Raw genomic sequence first — 14,663 nt, forward strand, 5'->3', positions numbered from 1 at the left:
TAGATAATAAATTAGGTGGTCACCCTGCCTAAAACACAAATCTCCCAACTGTCAATTCATTCCTCTTCCTCCTACACAACCCTTCCTCTTTCTCTCTTTTTTTGTGGTTCTCATAAACCTTTCCTCCTTTCTGATTCCATTACTTATGCTTTTGCAACCTAGTCATCCTCAGGTCCAGACAGAACCCCTTGGTTCCTGAGTGGACATGGAAGCAAGAAACCCCAGGAATAAGGATCAACCAGACCCCAGGCAAGCCAACAGTCTTGACCAAGCTGTAGACAGCTACCCATGTGCTCCCACATTCTCAGTGATGAAGGCTGGAAGGAAGGCAGGGGCAGGGAAGCTATTGAACTTTTGTGACTTAAAAAAAATAAAAGAATCCACATTGGATTGAAAAGAAATGCACTGTAAAACATCACCATTAGGCTATGCACGTCCAGCATGTTCAGATAACTCAAACATGGTGTCATATTCTTTGGCAATGCTTCGATATATCCTTGTGAATAAACAAGAGTCAAGTAGAATCGAGAAAGTGTTTTTCAACAAAATAAATTCCTTTTCCTTGTCTTCCCCAGAGGGCAAAAATACCAGTGTCTTTAATTGGTGTATCAGTACCACTCTCAAGAATTTCTTATGTGCTAGAAACACACGATGCAACTTTGGTGGAGTCCTGCAACAAGCTGTAATCAGGAGCTGAGAGCAGCCTGGATCTGCAGCTGTGCTCGGTTTCTGTATTGCTTTTAACTTACACAGGAGCACAAATACTTGTGCAACAAGACTGTCTGATAACCAAGCTTGGGGGACTTGGGAGACGCTAGTGAAAATGAAAACTGTTCCGTACAGAGCTGGGAGGTAAAAATGGGTTCTTTTTCATGTAAGGAACTTGGCTGTACTGTTTAATTAAGAGGCTGTTGTACAGACAAGTCTTTCTAATGAACACTTTTCCTGACAGCCTTGGAAATACCTATTCACCGACTTCATTCACTCCGCGGTGAACGGTACAGGCTCTGGTGCTAGCCAACCTGGGTCTGACTCCACTCTATTCCTGAGCTCAGACAAGTTCCTTAACTTTCCCAGCCCTCAGTTTCCCCAACTGTAAAAAGAAGATGCCAGTACCCACCTCATAGGTACTAGTTGTGCTGGTGTGAAGAGGGCAGACAATAACGCATGTCAAGTACTTAGCATAGTGCAGGGCTCATACCAGCCGCCATTATGGTTATCTAATCAAACACTTTTGAGATCAATCATGTGCCAAGTGTTGCACAAAGCAGTGAGACTTCAAAAATTAATAAAATAAAGATTCGGATTCAAGGTCTCAATAATCTAAGGGTGGTGGATGGTAAATATACACACAAATACCTAAGTTGAGACATTATGTGGCATGGGAAGAGAGGCAATTTGCATTTGTGTTGAATTTTGGAATACAGATAAAAATTCTCCAGGCAGAGAAGGCGAAAAGGCACTCCAAGATTGCTCAGGTAACCATTTACCTAGATGAGTAGAAAAAGATGAAGACTTTTTTTTAAAAAAAGTATAATTAATATACAGTTTTATATTAGTTTCAGGTATACAATGTTGTTACTCAACAGTTCTGTACATTTTTCAGTGCTCGTCATGGTAAATGTATGCTTAATCCCCTTTATCTGTTTCATTCATTTCCCCCACCCCTTCCACCTCCCCTCTGGAAACCATCAGTTTGTTCTCTGTATTTAAGAGTCTGTTTCTTATCTCCTTTTTGTTTGTTTTGTTTCTTAAATTCCACATATGAGTGAAATCATAGTGTAATTGTCTTTTTCCGACTTGCTTATTTCACTTAGCATTCATTATACCTTCTAGCTCCCTCCATGGCATTGCAAGACAATATTTCATTTTATATGTCTGAATAATATTCCATATATATATATATATGCCACATCTTTACTCATTCGCTTATCGGTGAATTAGTGTTTTCATTTTCTCTCGGTAAATACCCAATAGTGGAATTACTGGATGATATGGTAATTCTATTTTTAATTTTTTGAGGAACCTCCATACTGTTGTCCACAATGGCTGCACCCAGTTTGCATTCCCACCAACAGGGCACGAGGGTTCCTTTTTCTCCACATCCTTGCCAACACCTGTTGTTTCTTGTGTTGCCAATCTTAGCCATTCTGGCAGGTGTGAAGTGATATCTCATTGTGGTTTTGATTTGCATTTCCCTGCTGGTGAGTGATGTTGAACATCTTTTCATGTGCCTGTTAGCCATCTGTATATCTTCTTTAGAGAAATGTCTATTCAGGTCCTCTCCCTATTTTTCATCAGATTATTCATTTGGGGGGTATTGAGTTGTAGCAGTTCTTTATATATTTTGGATAATGACCCCTTATAAGATATATCATTTGCAAGTATCTTCTCCCATTCTGTAAGTTACCCTTTTGTTTTGTGGGTGGTTTCTCTCACTGTAAAAAAGTTTTTATTTTGATATACTCCCAATAGTTTATTTTTGCTTTTGTTAGCCTGGCCAGAGGAGACCCATCCAGAAAAATGTTTCTATGGCTGATGTCAAAGAAATTACTACCTATGTTTTCTTCTAGGAATTTTATGGTTTCAAGTCTCACATTAGGTTTTTAATCCATTTTGAGTTTATTTTTGTGTATCGTGTAAGAAAGCAGTCCAGTTTCATTCTTTTGCATGTGGCTGTTCACTTTTCCCAACGCCATTTGTTGAAGAGACTCTCTTTTTCCCATTTTATTAACTTTTGTTTTGGTTCCAGCCTAATTTTCACAGAACAGATTATGACTAATTTAAAAAGGTAAAATGAAGACTGTTGTTGATAAATTTTATTCTCCTCTCTACCAAAGCAGGAAGAGCTAGGGACATTGTGGCATCAAGAGGCTCAGTAGGTCAAAAAAGAACATTTGTCTGAGGTCTGAGATATCCAGTCTTCTCTCATCCAGTCTCAGCCCATATCTGCCCAGAACATAGCTTGGTGGTAGAGTGTCCTGTGATGGGCCAGTTCTCCAAAGTGCTTCCCAATTCCCTCTAACTAGCACAGAAAGATTTTTGTATCAAAAGTTTCAGTATAAACCTCAGAAACCAACACATATAGAAGACGCCTTTGGGCATGTCTGTAGTTGGGTTTCCTGCCACATGACCTGATCACAGGCTACCACTGACACCTCACAAAAACCATGCATGGCCTTGGCAGAGACAGAACTGGGAAGGAAAGGTGAGCTTGTCTACAGCATACTCAAATGTCTCAGCTGGGGTGTCTAGGTGGCTCAATCAGTTGAATGCTTGACCGTGGCTTGAGTCATAATCTCAGGGTCCTAGGATTGAGCTCCACAATGGACTCTGTGCTCATGGAGTCTGCTTGACCCTCTCTCCGTCTCCCCATACTTGTTTGTGCACACTGTCTCTCCCAAATAAATAAATAAAATTTAAAAAAAAATGTCTCAGCTGGCAAGGCCTCAGGTTTCAGGAAACATAGAGAAGCTGCTTTAGGTTGAGTAAAAGTGATTATTTCAGAAATCTCCCCAGGAAAAACTGGTAAAGCAGGAGAACCATGAAGGCAAGGAGCAGGCAAAGGTGTGTTACCAAACAAAGTCCTAGAGTGGCAGGCTTGGTAACCACAGGGGAGCCTGGAGTCAGTGTCGGCCCCCTTCCAAAGCTGTCCTGGAGGGGTGACACAGGAGCTGCAGAATTTATACCTCTGAATCTGTCAGCCATTGGTTCAGCGCTGCTCCCAGGGAACATCCATTCCCAGACACTGCCTGTTCTCTGGGCACAGAGGCTAAAGGATTCCTATAGCTTGAGCACAGTCTACCAACAAAGAGACACTGGTTCTGGCCTTAGGAAATAGAAGCATACAGAAAAAAGAAAAAAAAAAAAAAAAAAAAAGGAAATAGAAGCATACAGGTGGAGCTCAGTGCGAAGTGGAAATGTGGGCACCCTTTTTTTAAAAAGCAAAAGAAGGGAGCCATTAGAGGTACCATAAAATAAAAGCTTCCTTCCTTTCATCCACAGTCTCTCTTTTCACTTGTCATGGCTTGTTTTATTTTTTTTATTTTTTTTTTAATTTGCTATTTCATGCCACTCTAAGTAAAGGAAAATTTAAATTTTAAATTATTAGCATGAAATCTTACCTTTCATCTCTACATTGTGCGGTGCTGGTTTTAAATGCAAATATAAGGGCATTTAACTCATATGCTAATCACCAAAATTACACAATTTGCATATTTTGTTCTTACCATAACACTGGAAAAGCTGCACAACACTAACTCAGCTGCTTTTATGTCATCTCTTGATTGTGCACATTGTACTAGCAGTCTTTACCTTTGAGTAAGGAAGGATAGAAAGAAAAGGAGCTAGTGGTTGGCCAGTGCAGAGAAGCAACATGAGTAAGAGAGGACAAAGGGTTTCTTGGTCATTGGTGTTTCTTAGCATGCCATCCCTTCCTTTCTGTGTTGGAAGCGAGTTTGAGTTCAAAAGGAAAGCATGGCCTCTGGGGGCAGCCGTTGTCCCTCCCACTCCCTGGCTCACCCGCTGGTAGACAAAGCACACTCACCTCGCAGCATTTACTTTGAATCTCCAACAACTGCCACACACTGTGAGCCCACTGGAATCCTGCGTTCACGGCAAGAATGGAATGGTGAGAAAAGGCAGACATGCATAGTGTAAGCATCTTCTCTGTTCTGTGTGTGCTCTATTGTCCCAACAGAATCCACTTACAAAATATAACTCCAACGAAGAAACCATTCAGAATTTTAATATGGTGACAGCAAAGGCTTTAAGCCCAGCCTGGGGTCCTTCTGAGCATGATCATTCACACCATGATGATGGTCCTGCAAGCAGGAAGACAGCATGCCATAAGAATGCTAAAGAGATTCCAGGGCACGTGGGTAGAGCAGGAAGAAAGACAACTAGGAAGCCAGGCCTGAGCACAGGGCAGCCTGTGCAGGAGGAGCCCAGGCAACCAAAGAGAGTGGTTCCCAGAGGTTACAGCCCCAGAGAACAAGTCATGTCAGGAAAGAGGAGACATGAAGAAGCAGGGGATCAAGTGGAGGGAATAAAGCCAGAGAGCTGGTTAACCAAGAAACCAAACTGGAAGCACTGGGAGAAGTCCATGGAGTGAAGCAGAGGATCACATAGGGGAGTAAGTAAGATATTAGCAAAGGGTTCTCATAAACCAGGGGCCATTTGGATCTGATCACATCCCCGAATGCTGAGTGCCCTCCTGGCATCCCTCATAGGGCTGGGAGGTACTTCTCCTGGGGCCTGCACTGAGCTCCTTAGAGGGGCAAGCCCTGTCGGACAGTGTGGCCTCTCAGTTGCTTCTCACTGCCCTACCCTCCCGGTAAGAAACGAGACAACTGCCAGGAGCAAGGCGGCCTCCTCCCTCTCCTGTGGAGAGCAACACTCTCTCCTCTAAAGCCCTAGGAATGCTTCCCCCCTCATTTCATTGTGGAAATGAGCAGGAAACTGGCTCCATTGAGCAGGGGACATGGGGAGTGGTTAATGGTGACCAGCCAGCTTGCAGGATGCTGGGTCCCGTCATTCATCTGTAAGACTTTTCAATATAGTAGCAGGAGGTTGTCACTTGGAAGGTGTTTAATGGCCTGGAGGCCTCTTTCTGTCACCCATGACTCAGTCTTCTGTGTTAGAGCAGGTTTCTAAACTGGGGTACTAGTAACACTGGAAGCCAGATAATTCTCTGTGTGAGAAACTGTCCTGTGCACCATGAGATGGTTATAACACAGTATCCTTAGCCTCTGCCCACTGGATACCAGTAGTATCTCCCAGTTGTGACAATCAAAAATGTTCCCAGACATTGGCCAGAGTGCCCTGGGGGATGTAATGATCCTTGGTAAGTCAGTGATTTAGAGCATGTGGCCCCACCCCCATTGAGGACACACCTGTAAAGACACCACTTCCACCATATGCTTTTAGCTAACTTATTTCATATTTATATGAGCCCAGAGCTGCTTTTCTGAAAGTGTCCACTTATCACCTCGTCTTCCCAATAGCACGATATCCCCCACTCCTGGGTATGTTAGTAGGGCCTTAGCAGGTAGAAAAGCCACTTGGTGGGTAAGTCTCCATGTTCTGTGTCCATCCAAAAGGAGTGACAAAGGAGCCTTTGAAAAGTGCTGCAAAGCACATACATCTCAAGGTCTACAAAGATGGCTTGAGTGCACCCTCCCTTTTCTCTCTCTCATAGGGTAAGTGTACTAATAGCTAGCAAGAGCTCAGTATTTGCCAGCCTTGTCATATGCCTTACCTCATTTAATCCTCAAAGAGAAAAACATATAACTCCTATAGAATAAGATATCCATTTTTACAGGTGGGGAAATGAGGCTGGTGGTTCATAAGTAGCTTGCCCAAGACCAGCCTGGGAGTAAATGGACTTAAACTCCAGTGTTTTGGCTGCTTATCTAAGACTCTTTCACTTCTACAAATGCCTCTTCATTTTAGTGCACACAGGAATCAACTGGAAATGGGGGTGAGGGGAGGGCGGGCGGGTGGGATTATGAAAAATGCAGGTTCCCAGACCTCCTCCACAGGGATGTAGTAGATAGCTCTAGAACAGATCCTAAGAATCAGGATCTTAAACAGGCATTTCCAGTGATTCTAATGCAGGTAGTCTAAAAAATCCTTGGCCTTCCCTGGAATCTTTGCCCACCTTGGCTAGATCATGAAAAACTTGGATCAGCCCAAATGTTGGATGTCTGCATTCTTTAGCTTTCAAATAGTCTGGGAAAACAAAGAGTACAAGACATCTCAGTATGATGTGTTTCCAGGAAAAAATGTCAGCAAACCATAAGAAGAATAATATTTGGAGGGCTAGGTCCCATTAGAATTCAGCAAATGCTCCAGAAGATCTCCTGAGGCCCAGATCTAGTGTAAGGGGAAAAAAATGGCAGAGGCAGGTTAGAGTTTCAGACTTGAGTTTCTCTTAGCTCCCTGGAGAGCCCCAAAAGAAAATCTGCAGAGAAACCTGAAACGCTGCCCATTGTGCCTGCCATTTGTTTGCAAGCAATTGTGTGTCTGCCCTACAAACCTCACTGGGTTCATGGTAGTTTAAAATCTGTCTCTGTGCTGCAACGTACCTAGCCATGCCCTCACGGCATACGTGGAGAAGTCGGTGCCTCGGAGCCGTGACCTCAGTGGCCACTCGAACCACTGGGCCTAGTGGCTTTGGCTTTTATTTGATGAGCTGCAGCTTCAGGAGACAGCCAGAGCCAATTCCTCCACTGAGGCCCTGATTCTGGCACAGCTGTTGTTTTTAATTGTTCTTCTATGAGCCCAGCTCTTCCAGAAGGCCAAACCCTATTTACAATGTACCTCAATCCTCTGGATGATTCAGAAGATGGCCAGACTGTCAACTCACCAAGAACTCAACTCCAGAAGGAACAAGGTTCAGAAAAGACAGGCCTAGCGTCTATGGAGTTTACACACCTCTTCCCACTGGGAGGGGAGCTGTTGGGAACCGGGTCATTATGTCATAGGGCCTTGCGTGTGTTGTAATCACAGAGCTGGCTACGCACGGAGACTGCAAGTAACCTGAGGACCAACATTCCCAGTGGTCTTCCCAGGTGCAAGGTTTTCCTCCTTGACAGGGAAGGAACCTGAGCAGTATTCCATGGGCATGATCTGTGCTCGCTCTCTTCCTCTGTCAGGGGTCCTGGCACCTGAGCCGGCCACCTCGTCACTGGAGAGACGGTCTCTGCTCATGGGAGAGCATGCTTCAGCAGAGTCACCCCGCTGCACAGGTGAAACGGTGTCCTGATGGTCTCCTCTCCTTTGTCCTAACGTCATGCTCATTGGGTGACCACCACCTTCCAGGCTCACCCCGAAACGTGGAAGGGGCTTCCTGGAACGACACTCTGGTTATTGGAGATTTCTTGACTCCGTTTAATACACTGGAGGATTAAGCTCTGAGCATGGGCAGGCCAGATGAGAAAATTCGGAAGATCGGCACAAATTCATATTTCTGTTAGAAACATGAAGCCAAAGTCCTTCTGCTGGCAGAGCAGGATGTGTCCCCTGTCCATGGAGAAGGGGCACTGGTGTTTCATCCATGAGACCCATAGCAGTAGTGTAGACCGGATGACGTCCATCCATTAGGATGGTGGAAAAGTCGAGGTGGATGTCATGCTTGGAACCTGCAGTCAGGGGCGTCTGACTTGGCTCTTGGATGAGGGGGTGTTTGCTTGTCATTTCCTTGAAATGATGAGGACAAATGGGCCTTTTCCACCCGTGCATTAACCCGCAGAGGGTTCCACTCTGCAGAGATTCCATAGAGATTCCACTCCTGCAGGCCAGTCTCCCAGGACCTGCTTGAAGTGTTTAGCAAAATAAAAATACAGGACACCCAATTAAAGTTGAATTTCAGGGACGCCTGGTGGCTCAGTGGTTAAGCACCTGCCTTTGGCCCAGGGCATGATCCTGGAGTCCCAGGATCGAGTCCCGCATCGGGCTCCCTGCATGGAGCCTGCTTCTCCCTCTGCCTGTGTCTCTACCTCTCTCTGTGTGTCTCTTATGAATAAATAAATAAAATATTTTTTAAAAATAAGTAAAAAATAAAGTTGAATTTCAGGTAAATAATGAATGATCCTGAGCATAATTTGTAGTATGTATTTTTGGTATACAAATCATTCACTGTTTATCTGAAGTTCAAATTTACCCAGAGGTTCCTATATGTCCCCAACAGTACCTGCGGCAGTCCAAATAAACTCGCACGTTGTTTTCTTCAGGCCCTATCATGGGTAATGAGGCTGAGAAACCTGCTCCCTTATGAACATCTATCTTAAAGGAAATAGCAATTTAAGGTTTCTATACCTTAGTGTGAGTTTTGAGTCACTGTTTTCTCCCTCTCTCTCAGACACAGTGATATTTTAAGCCTGTCCTCCAGGGCTGAATATTGAGGAAGAGTAGACTTTATCCACAGGGAAGGAATTTCCAGTCTCCTTTCTACAATGTTTCACAGTTTCGAGTTCCTCTCATCCTCATCCCTCAAAGGAAAGGCTGTTGTATGAAGTGGACGTAGCTGGAGATGGTGGAGGTTCTAGGCCTTCCCTGATTCCTGACACCGGGGGATAGTGGGGCGTGATGAGGGAGGAAGCCACGAAGCCACGATGCTATGGCCACAGCCAGACCCTGTCCCTGAGTGTCAGTGGGTTGGGTTTTTTTTTTTCGTTTTGTGTTTTTTTCCTCAAGAAACAACAGTCCCAAATATTTTCTTTACTAACTAAGAATAATCAGCTAAGAGTCTGATGAAATAAAGGTTTGTCTCTGTTGATAGCCATGGAATCGCTTCCTTCTCGCCCTCCTCTCCCTCTCTCTCTTTCTTTTGAATAGTTGACAACACATAGTATAGCATTTTTTAAAAAAAATCTTGTAAGAATTATGCAGTGAAAGCGTTCTTCCTACGCCTGTCTCCCATCTAAGCAGCCTGCTTCTCCGCACCCCTGCCACACACACGCACACACACGCACAAATAAACCACTGGCATGAACTTATTCCTTCTTTTTCCAGAGGTTTTTTTTTTTCGATGTATACACATATGAGCAAATTCGAAGAGATGTCATCATCCCCCAAATGATAACCTGAGAACCCCACTGGTCTGTACCTTGCTCTTGACACTTACGTCGTATCTTAGAGTTCTTTCCCCACACGAGCACCTTATTCATTTTTTCACATCATAATACACCAAAAGTGCAGGTTCACATGATTTATCTAATCAATTCTACATTAACAGATATTTCGGGTGCTCTTACCAACAATGCTTTACCAAGGGCCCTTGTGCTAGGTCTTTTTGCCCCTGTGCAAGTGTATCTGTTACATTTTTTTGTACAAGTGTACCTACAGCATACACGTCTGCAAATGGCATTGCTGGGAATGGATCTATGCCCGTGTAATCCTGACAGATTCAGATAAATCACCTGTCATAAGCATTGTGCTAACCACACTCTGCCAACAATTGTAAAGGGTGTGGCAGTCGCTGTTTGCCACCAGATCCTGGGGCTTTCCTGGAATAAGGAAGGGGTGAGAGAGTATGGGTGGTTTTTAATAAAAACACTGAGTTCCCCACTGAATGTCCATGGCTGTTATCATTGAAATTCTTAAACTTGAGGTTTTTTTTTTTTAAAGATTATTTATTTGTTATTTGAGAGAGAAAGAGAGAGAGTATAAGTGGGAGAGGGAGAAGGAGACTCCCCACTGGGCAGGGAGCACGACGCGGGGCTCAATCCTAGGACCCCAGACCATGACCTGAGCCAAAGGCAGACGCTTAACCTATGGAGCCACCCAGGCGCCCCTTGAGTTTTTATTATACAACCCAAGGACAGAATGTTTTTATGTTATTTTAACTGAATACATTAGGACATTTTTGGCTGTATGGATTAAATAAAATACAGGTCAACTCCAGCATGGTGTGGGGTGGCAAGCTCTAGTGGGAAAGGAAAGGAAGTAGTTCATTGTAAAGACAAGGCCACTGCTCATGATGCTAGAGGTAGACATGCAGTCATGCTTCCAAGTTCACACGTGGAGAGGGGCTGTGTGAGTGACTCAGTGTGTCTGGAGGTGGGGGTGGGGTGGGGGTGGAGGACTTTGAGTCTAATGTTCGGTCAGGTGCTCATCTCATGTCCAGGAAGCTGTGAACTTTATAAAGCCTGACCATGCTGTTCACACCGAAATCTGGAACCCACCTTCCTGAGTGAGCAGGACAACCGGGGGCATCCTTCTGAGTTGGGGAAATGTTTCAAATGGCGTCTGCCACAACCACAAATAAAACGGTTTATTGGGCAGCCCGGGTGGCTCAGCAGTTTAGCGCCGTCTTTGGCCCAAGGTGTGATCCTGGAGACCTGGGATCGAGTCCCACATTGGGCTTCCTGCATGGAGCCTGCTTCTCCTTCTGCCTGTGTCTGTGTGTGTGTGTGTGTGTGTGTGTGTCATGAATAAATAAATAAAATATTTTTTTAAAAAACGGTTTATCACTACCACTTTAATATTATAATGGAAAAGATTATTAAAAAAATAGAGCAAAAACAAAATAAATTCTACATGCCCAATAAACCTCTCATTTAAATCACTCAGTGGTTTCTGAGGCTATCCCATCGCTGGGTCAGAAACGAACTGGGTATGAACTGGGCAAATTCTCCCCTCTGTCTCAGCTTCTATTCATCAAGAAGTTTCCTAAAAGCTGGGTTACCAAAGATCTTTAGAGTAAAACAAAGAAAAAAAATTTTGCCATTTTTTAAAAAAATAAAAGCTCCTCTTTTGTGAGTATAAAATAAAACAAACAAACAACAACAAAAAAAAAAAACACCAGATCTTAGGGCTGGCCCATAGGGCATATTTCAAAGTGATGTGTAATGTCACTTTAGAAAAGTGAGCTGTTTCTTCTTTTTTCAACCTAAAGATAAAATGGCCAGAGAAAAAGCAACAGCCAAGTCTCTGAGTAATCTTACTGAGGGGTTCAATTTTCTAAGCATGACCTTATGCTAGCAACGGCTCCTAAGTAACGAGAAAACAAGCCAAGCTAGGAAGTCCTGCTTTTATGAGACAAAACCTCCAAGACAGCAAAGTCTGAAGGCTGATTCTAGTTACATAACATTGATGAGTCATTGATGTCATCAGATATTACAGACAGTCAGACGGTCACCCGCCCTCTCCCTTTGTCTTCAAAGCACGTAGGCTATTGAGGACCCGTTCATCCCACACCTTTCTTTCACTCTCCCTTCCTTCTGATGTTTTTTCCTTTTCTTTTCTTTCATTCTGTGCTGTATTAGTCAGGGTCCTCCACAGAAACAGAAGTAGTAGCATGGAGATACACACACACACACACACACACACACATACATACATATATATTATATTTATATATAATAAATATATATATTATATTTAAAAGTGGTTCATGTAAATATGGAGATGGAGAAGTTTTAAGATCTATAGTACTGTATTCTATTTATTGAAAAAAATCTCCACATAAGGGAGGCACCTCAGTCAGTTAAGCACCTGACTCTTCATTTCGGCTCAGGTCATGATCTCAGGGTCCTAAGATCAAGCCCTGAGGCGGGCTTTGCGTTCAAAGCAGAGTCTTCTTGAGATTTTCTTTCTCCCTCTTTCTCTGCCCCTCCTCCCATTTGCATTCTCTCTCTCTAAAATAAGTAAGTACGTCTTTTTTTTTTTGAACTCTCCAAATGTATTTATTCTTCAGTCGTAAGTATGTCTTAAAAAATATTGCACAGAAGTGAACCTGAACAGTTAAAACCTGTGTTATTTAAGCATCAGCTGTATATATAACTGCTTACGGATTTTCTCCCCACAGGACATCCCCCACGAGACTGGAACCTAACGCGTCACATTAAATTCATCATTTCTCAGCTACTTAATTCTTAATTTTGTCTTTCTCAGAACGGTACTATCATCTACCCAATCTCCTCCACTTCTATCTTCAAGATGTTCATTATAAACACCTCTTCTCCCTCAGCTTCTAGCTCCAATCGGATATTATACTTTATCCATTGACTTGCTAAATAGCCACTTGCTCTCATCTTCATTGTTTCTGTCATGAGCTTAATCCAGACTCTCTCATTTCTCATCTGGATTCTAGCACAGCTCTGTAATGGATTTCAGGCCACCTCCATGCCAGCCATCTTTCCAATTAATCCATGTGATTTTTATGACAAAGAAATGTGATTGAGTTACTTACCAGTCAAAACCTTCCAAAGCTCTTCCGTTGCCTTGAAGATAATGTGAGATGAAAATGTCACTGGTCCAGTGGCGACACAATGAGTTAAGATGGGGGTGACTGAGATGTGGCCGCATGGTGGGGAGGGGAGAGCAGGACATCTTAAGGAGCTAGAAAGGACAAGGCCCCATCACTGATGAGATGTGGGCAGTGAGAAGAAGCGAAGTGCTGAGAAAACCTCTCCATTTCTGACTTGGATGACTGAATAAATCACTATTCCATTCTCCGAGGGTGGGAAGAGAGACCGTTCTTTCTTTGTGGCAAGTTGCATTACCTGGATGGGGCGCCATGTCTTGGGACGTGAGCCTTCAGGAAACCTGAAGGTTTGGGCGGAGATGAGTCAAAGCCTGGTAAAGAAGAAGAAGCAAAAATTAATACCAGATGGGAAACAAAGGCAGTTGCAAGCCCCTGTAAACAGTCAGCGTCCAAGAACTCCACAGGAGTGGAAGATGCAGCAAACAATGTCCTCTCTTCTGCTAAGAGATCCCTGAAAATTTGCTGGCAAAGACCAGGAAAAAAAATCAGAGCCATGAGCTCAGCAAGACATTACCTAAGCACAGAAGAGTTATAAGGACTTATAACTCTGACTTCCACCCTCACTTATTTCATGATCATTGCCTTGCCCTTTTTCTTGGTCAGGGTTTTGGCTGTCCTTTGGAATATCTTGATGTTTGTAGAAAATCTTCAAATTTGGATCACTTTGTTGCTATGCCCTCAGGCTGCACATTTGGATGTGCACTTGGATGAACAGACAACCGTGTTCATCTCACTCTCTTTCCTGAGTCTGACCCATTTCAGACAAAGAGAAGGCTTGTCTTGTCAAGCTCTGAAACATACCTGAGAATTTCCAACTCACTTAAAAGCCCATCCCTTCCAGGGATCATTCCGAAAGAACCGAGGTCGCTGGAAAAGCTACACCCCAACAACATTTAAATTGCTTGCATTGAGCCAAACCACCCAACTGGAATGTTTAGCCAAGTGCAAGTGTGTCCAATGCATTAAGGTATTAAATCCCCTACAAATTCTTCTTTGGCCTGGCCTGATGAGACCACTGGTATTTATTTACTGTTTTTACACAAATGGAAAAAATATATACCATAACTAAAAAGAAGTTTCGTAGGTAACCTGGTTAGAATCCTAAATGGGGCCCAAGAGGAGACTGAAGGACACAATCCTTCTGCCAAAACACAGCACATACTCTGACTTTTTGCTCTGCAAGCAGGTGGCTGATGGGCTGTTTTATGAAGAGTTTAATTAACTCTGTCTTTCTGTCTTAGTTACCTACCAAAATGAACTGTGAGGATCCCAGTGTGGTCAGAGGCCTCCATCGGCTGGCAAGCAACATCTTAGCAAGGCTCCACTGCCCAGGGAAATGCAATTCCCAAGAAAGACAGCTTAGTCAGTGTGTAGTTGTAAGAGGCCTCTATGTCAGGGGCTGTCGGTGGCCAGAGAGTGGACAGCCACCATGCTCCACTGAGTACAATGGGCCCCGGCCTAGAATTGCCCTTAGGCAGAACCACCAGGGGCACCCAGCTGGCTTTAGCCCTTGCCCTATTCCTTCTGCTCCTCTTCTGGGATAGTATTGCCCAGCCCCTGATGAGAATCTTTCTGACACCTTTGCCCATAAATCTGATCCAGGTCAGGCTCCACTGTCTCAGGACACTCCCAGGTAGCGAAAGTGTGACATCTCTGATGTGCACAGCTGATAAATGCTTCACTTCTGTGCATTTTAATTAAATAGCACTACAATTTTAGCATCCCCTCCAAGGCCTTATCTCAAAGGCACAGCCACGTGGAAATATCGCCGATATTTCCTATCAGGGTCAGGCTGAGAGACAGAGACAGAGAAAGATGGACACAATTTTTGGTCAATCATGCATTTCCTGGTGTCCCACCAATTACACATCCAGGTGATAACCTATATGAG

At 43.8% G+C, this 14,663-nt stretch overlaps 1 protein-coding gene and 1 long non-coding RNA gene across 2 annotated transcripts in view; one reads left to right on the forward strand and one right to left on the reverse strand.

Moving 5' to 3' along the window:
- NEDD9 (neural precursor cell expressed, developmentally down-regulated 9) overlaps positions 1-14,663 on the forward strand; it is a 182,939-nt gene that overhangs the window by 47,906 nt on the left and 120,370 nt on the right. The window lies entirely within an intron of this gene.
- The window catches only part of LOC144306695 (uncharacterized), a 45,932-nt gene that overhangs the window by 15,276 nt on the left and 15,993 nt on the right, over positions 1-14,663 (reverse strand). The window contains exon 3 of the long non-coding RNA XR_013373808.1: positions 12,698-13,083. This is a non-coding gene — a long non-coding RNA (uncharacterized LOC144306695). The remainder of the gene's footprint in view (positions 1-12,697; positions 13,084-14,663) is intronic.

This window comes from Canis aureus, chromosome 37 (assembly GCF_053574225.1).
Source record: "Canis aureus isolate CA01 chromosome 37, VMU_Caureus_v.1.0, whole genome shotgun sequence".
In the NCBI taxonomy this organism is placed as follows: domain Eukaryota; kingdom Metazoa; phylum Chordata; class Mammalia; order Carnivora; family Canidae; genus Canis; species Canis aureus.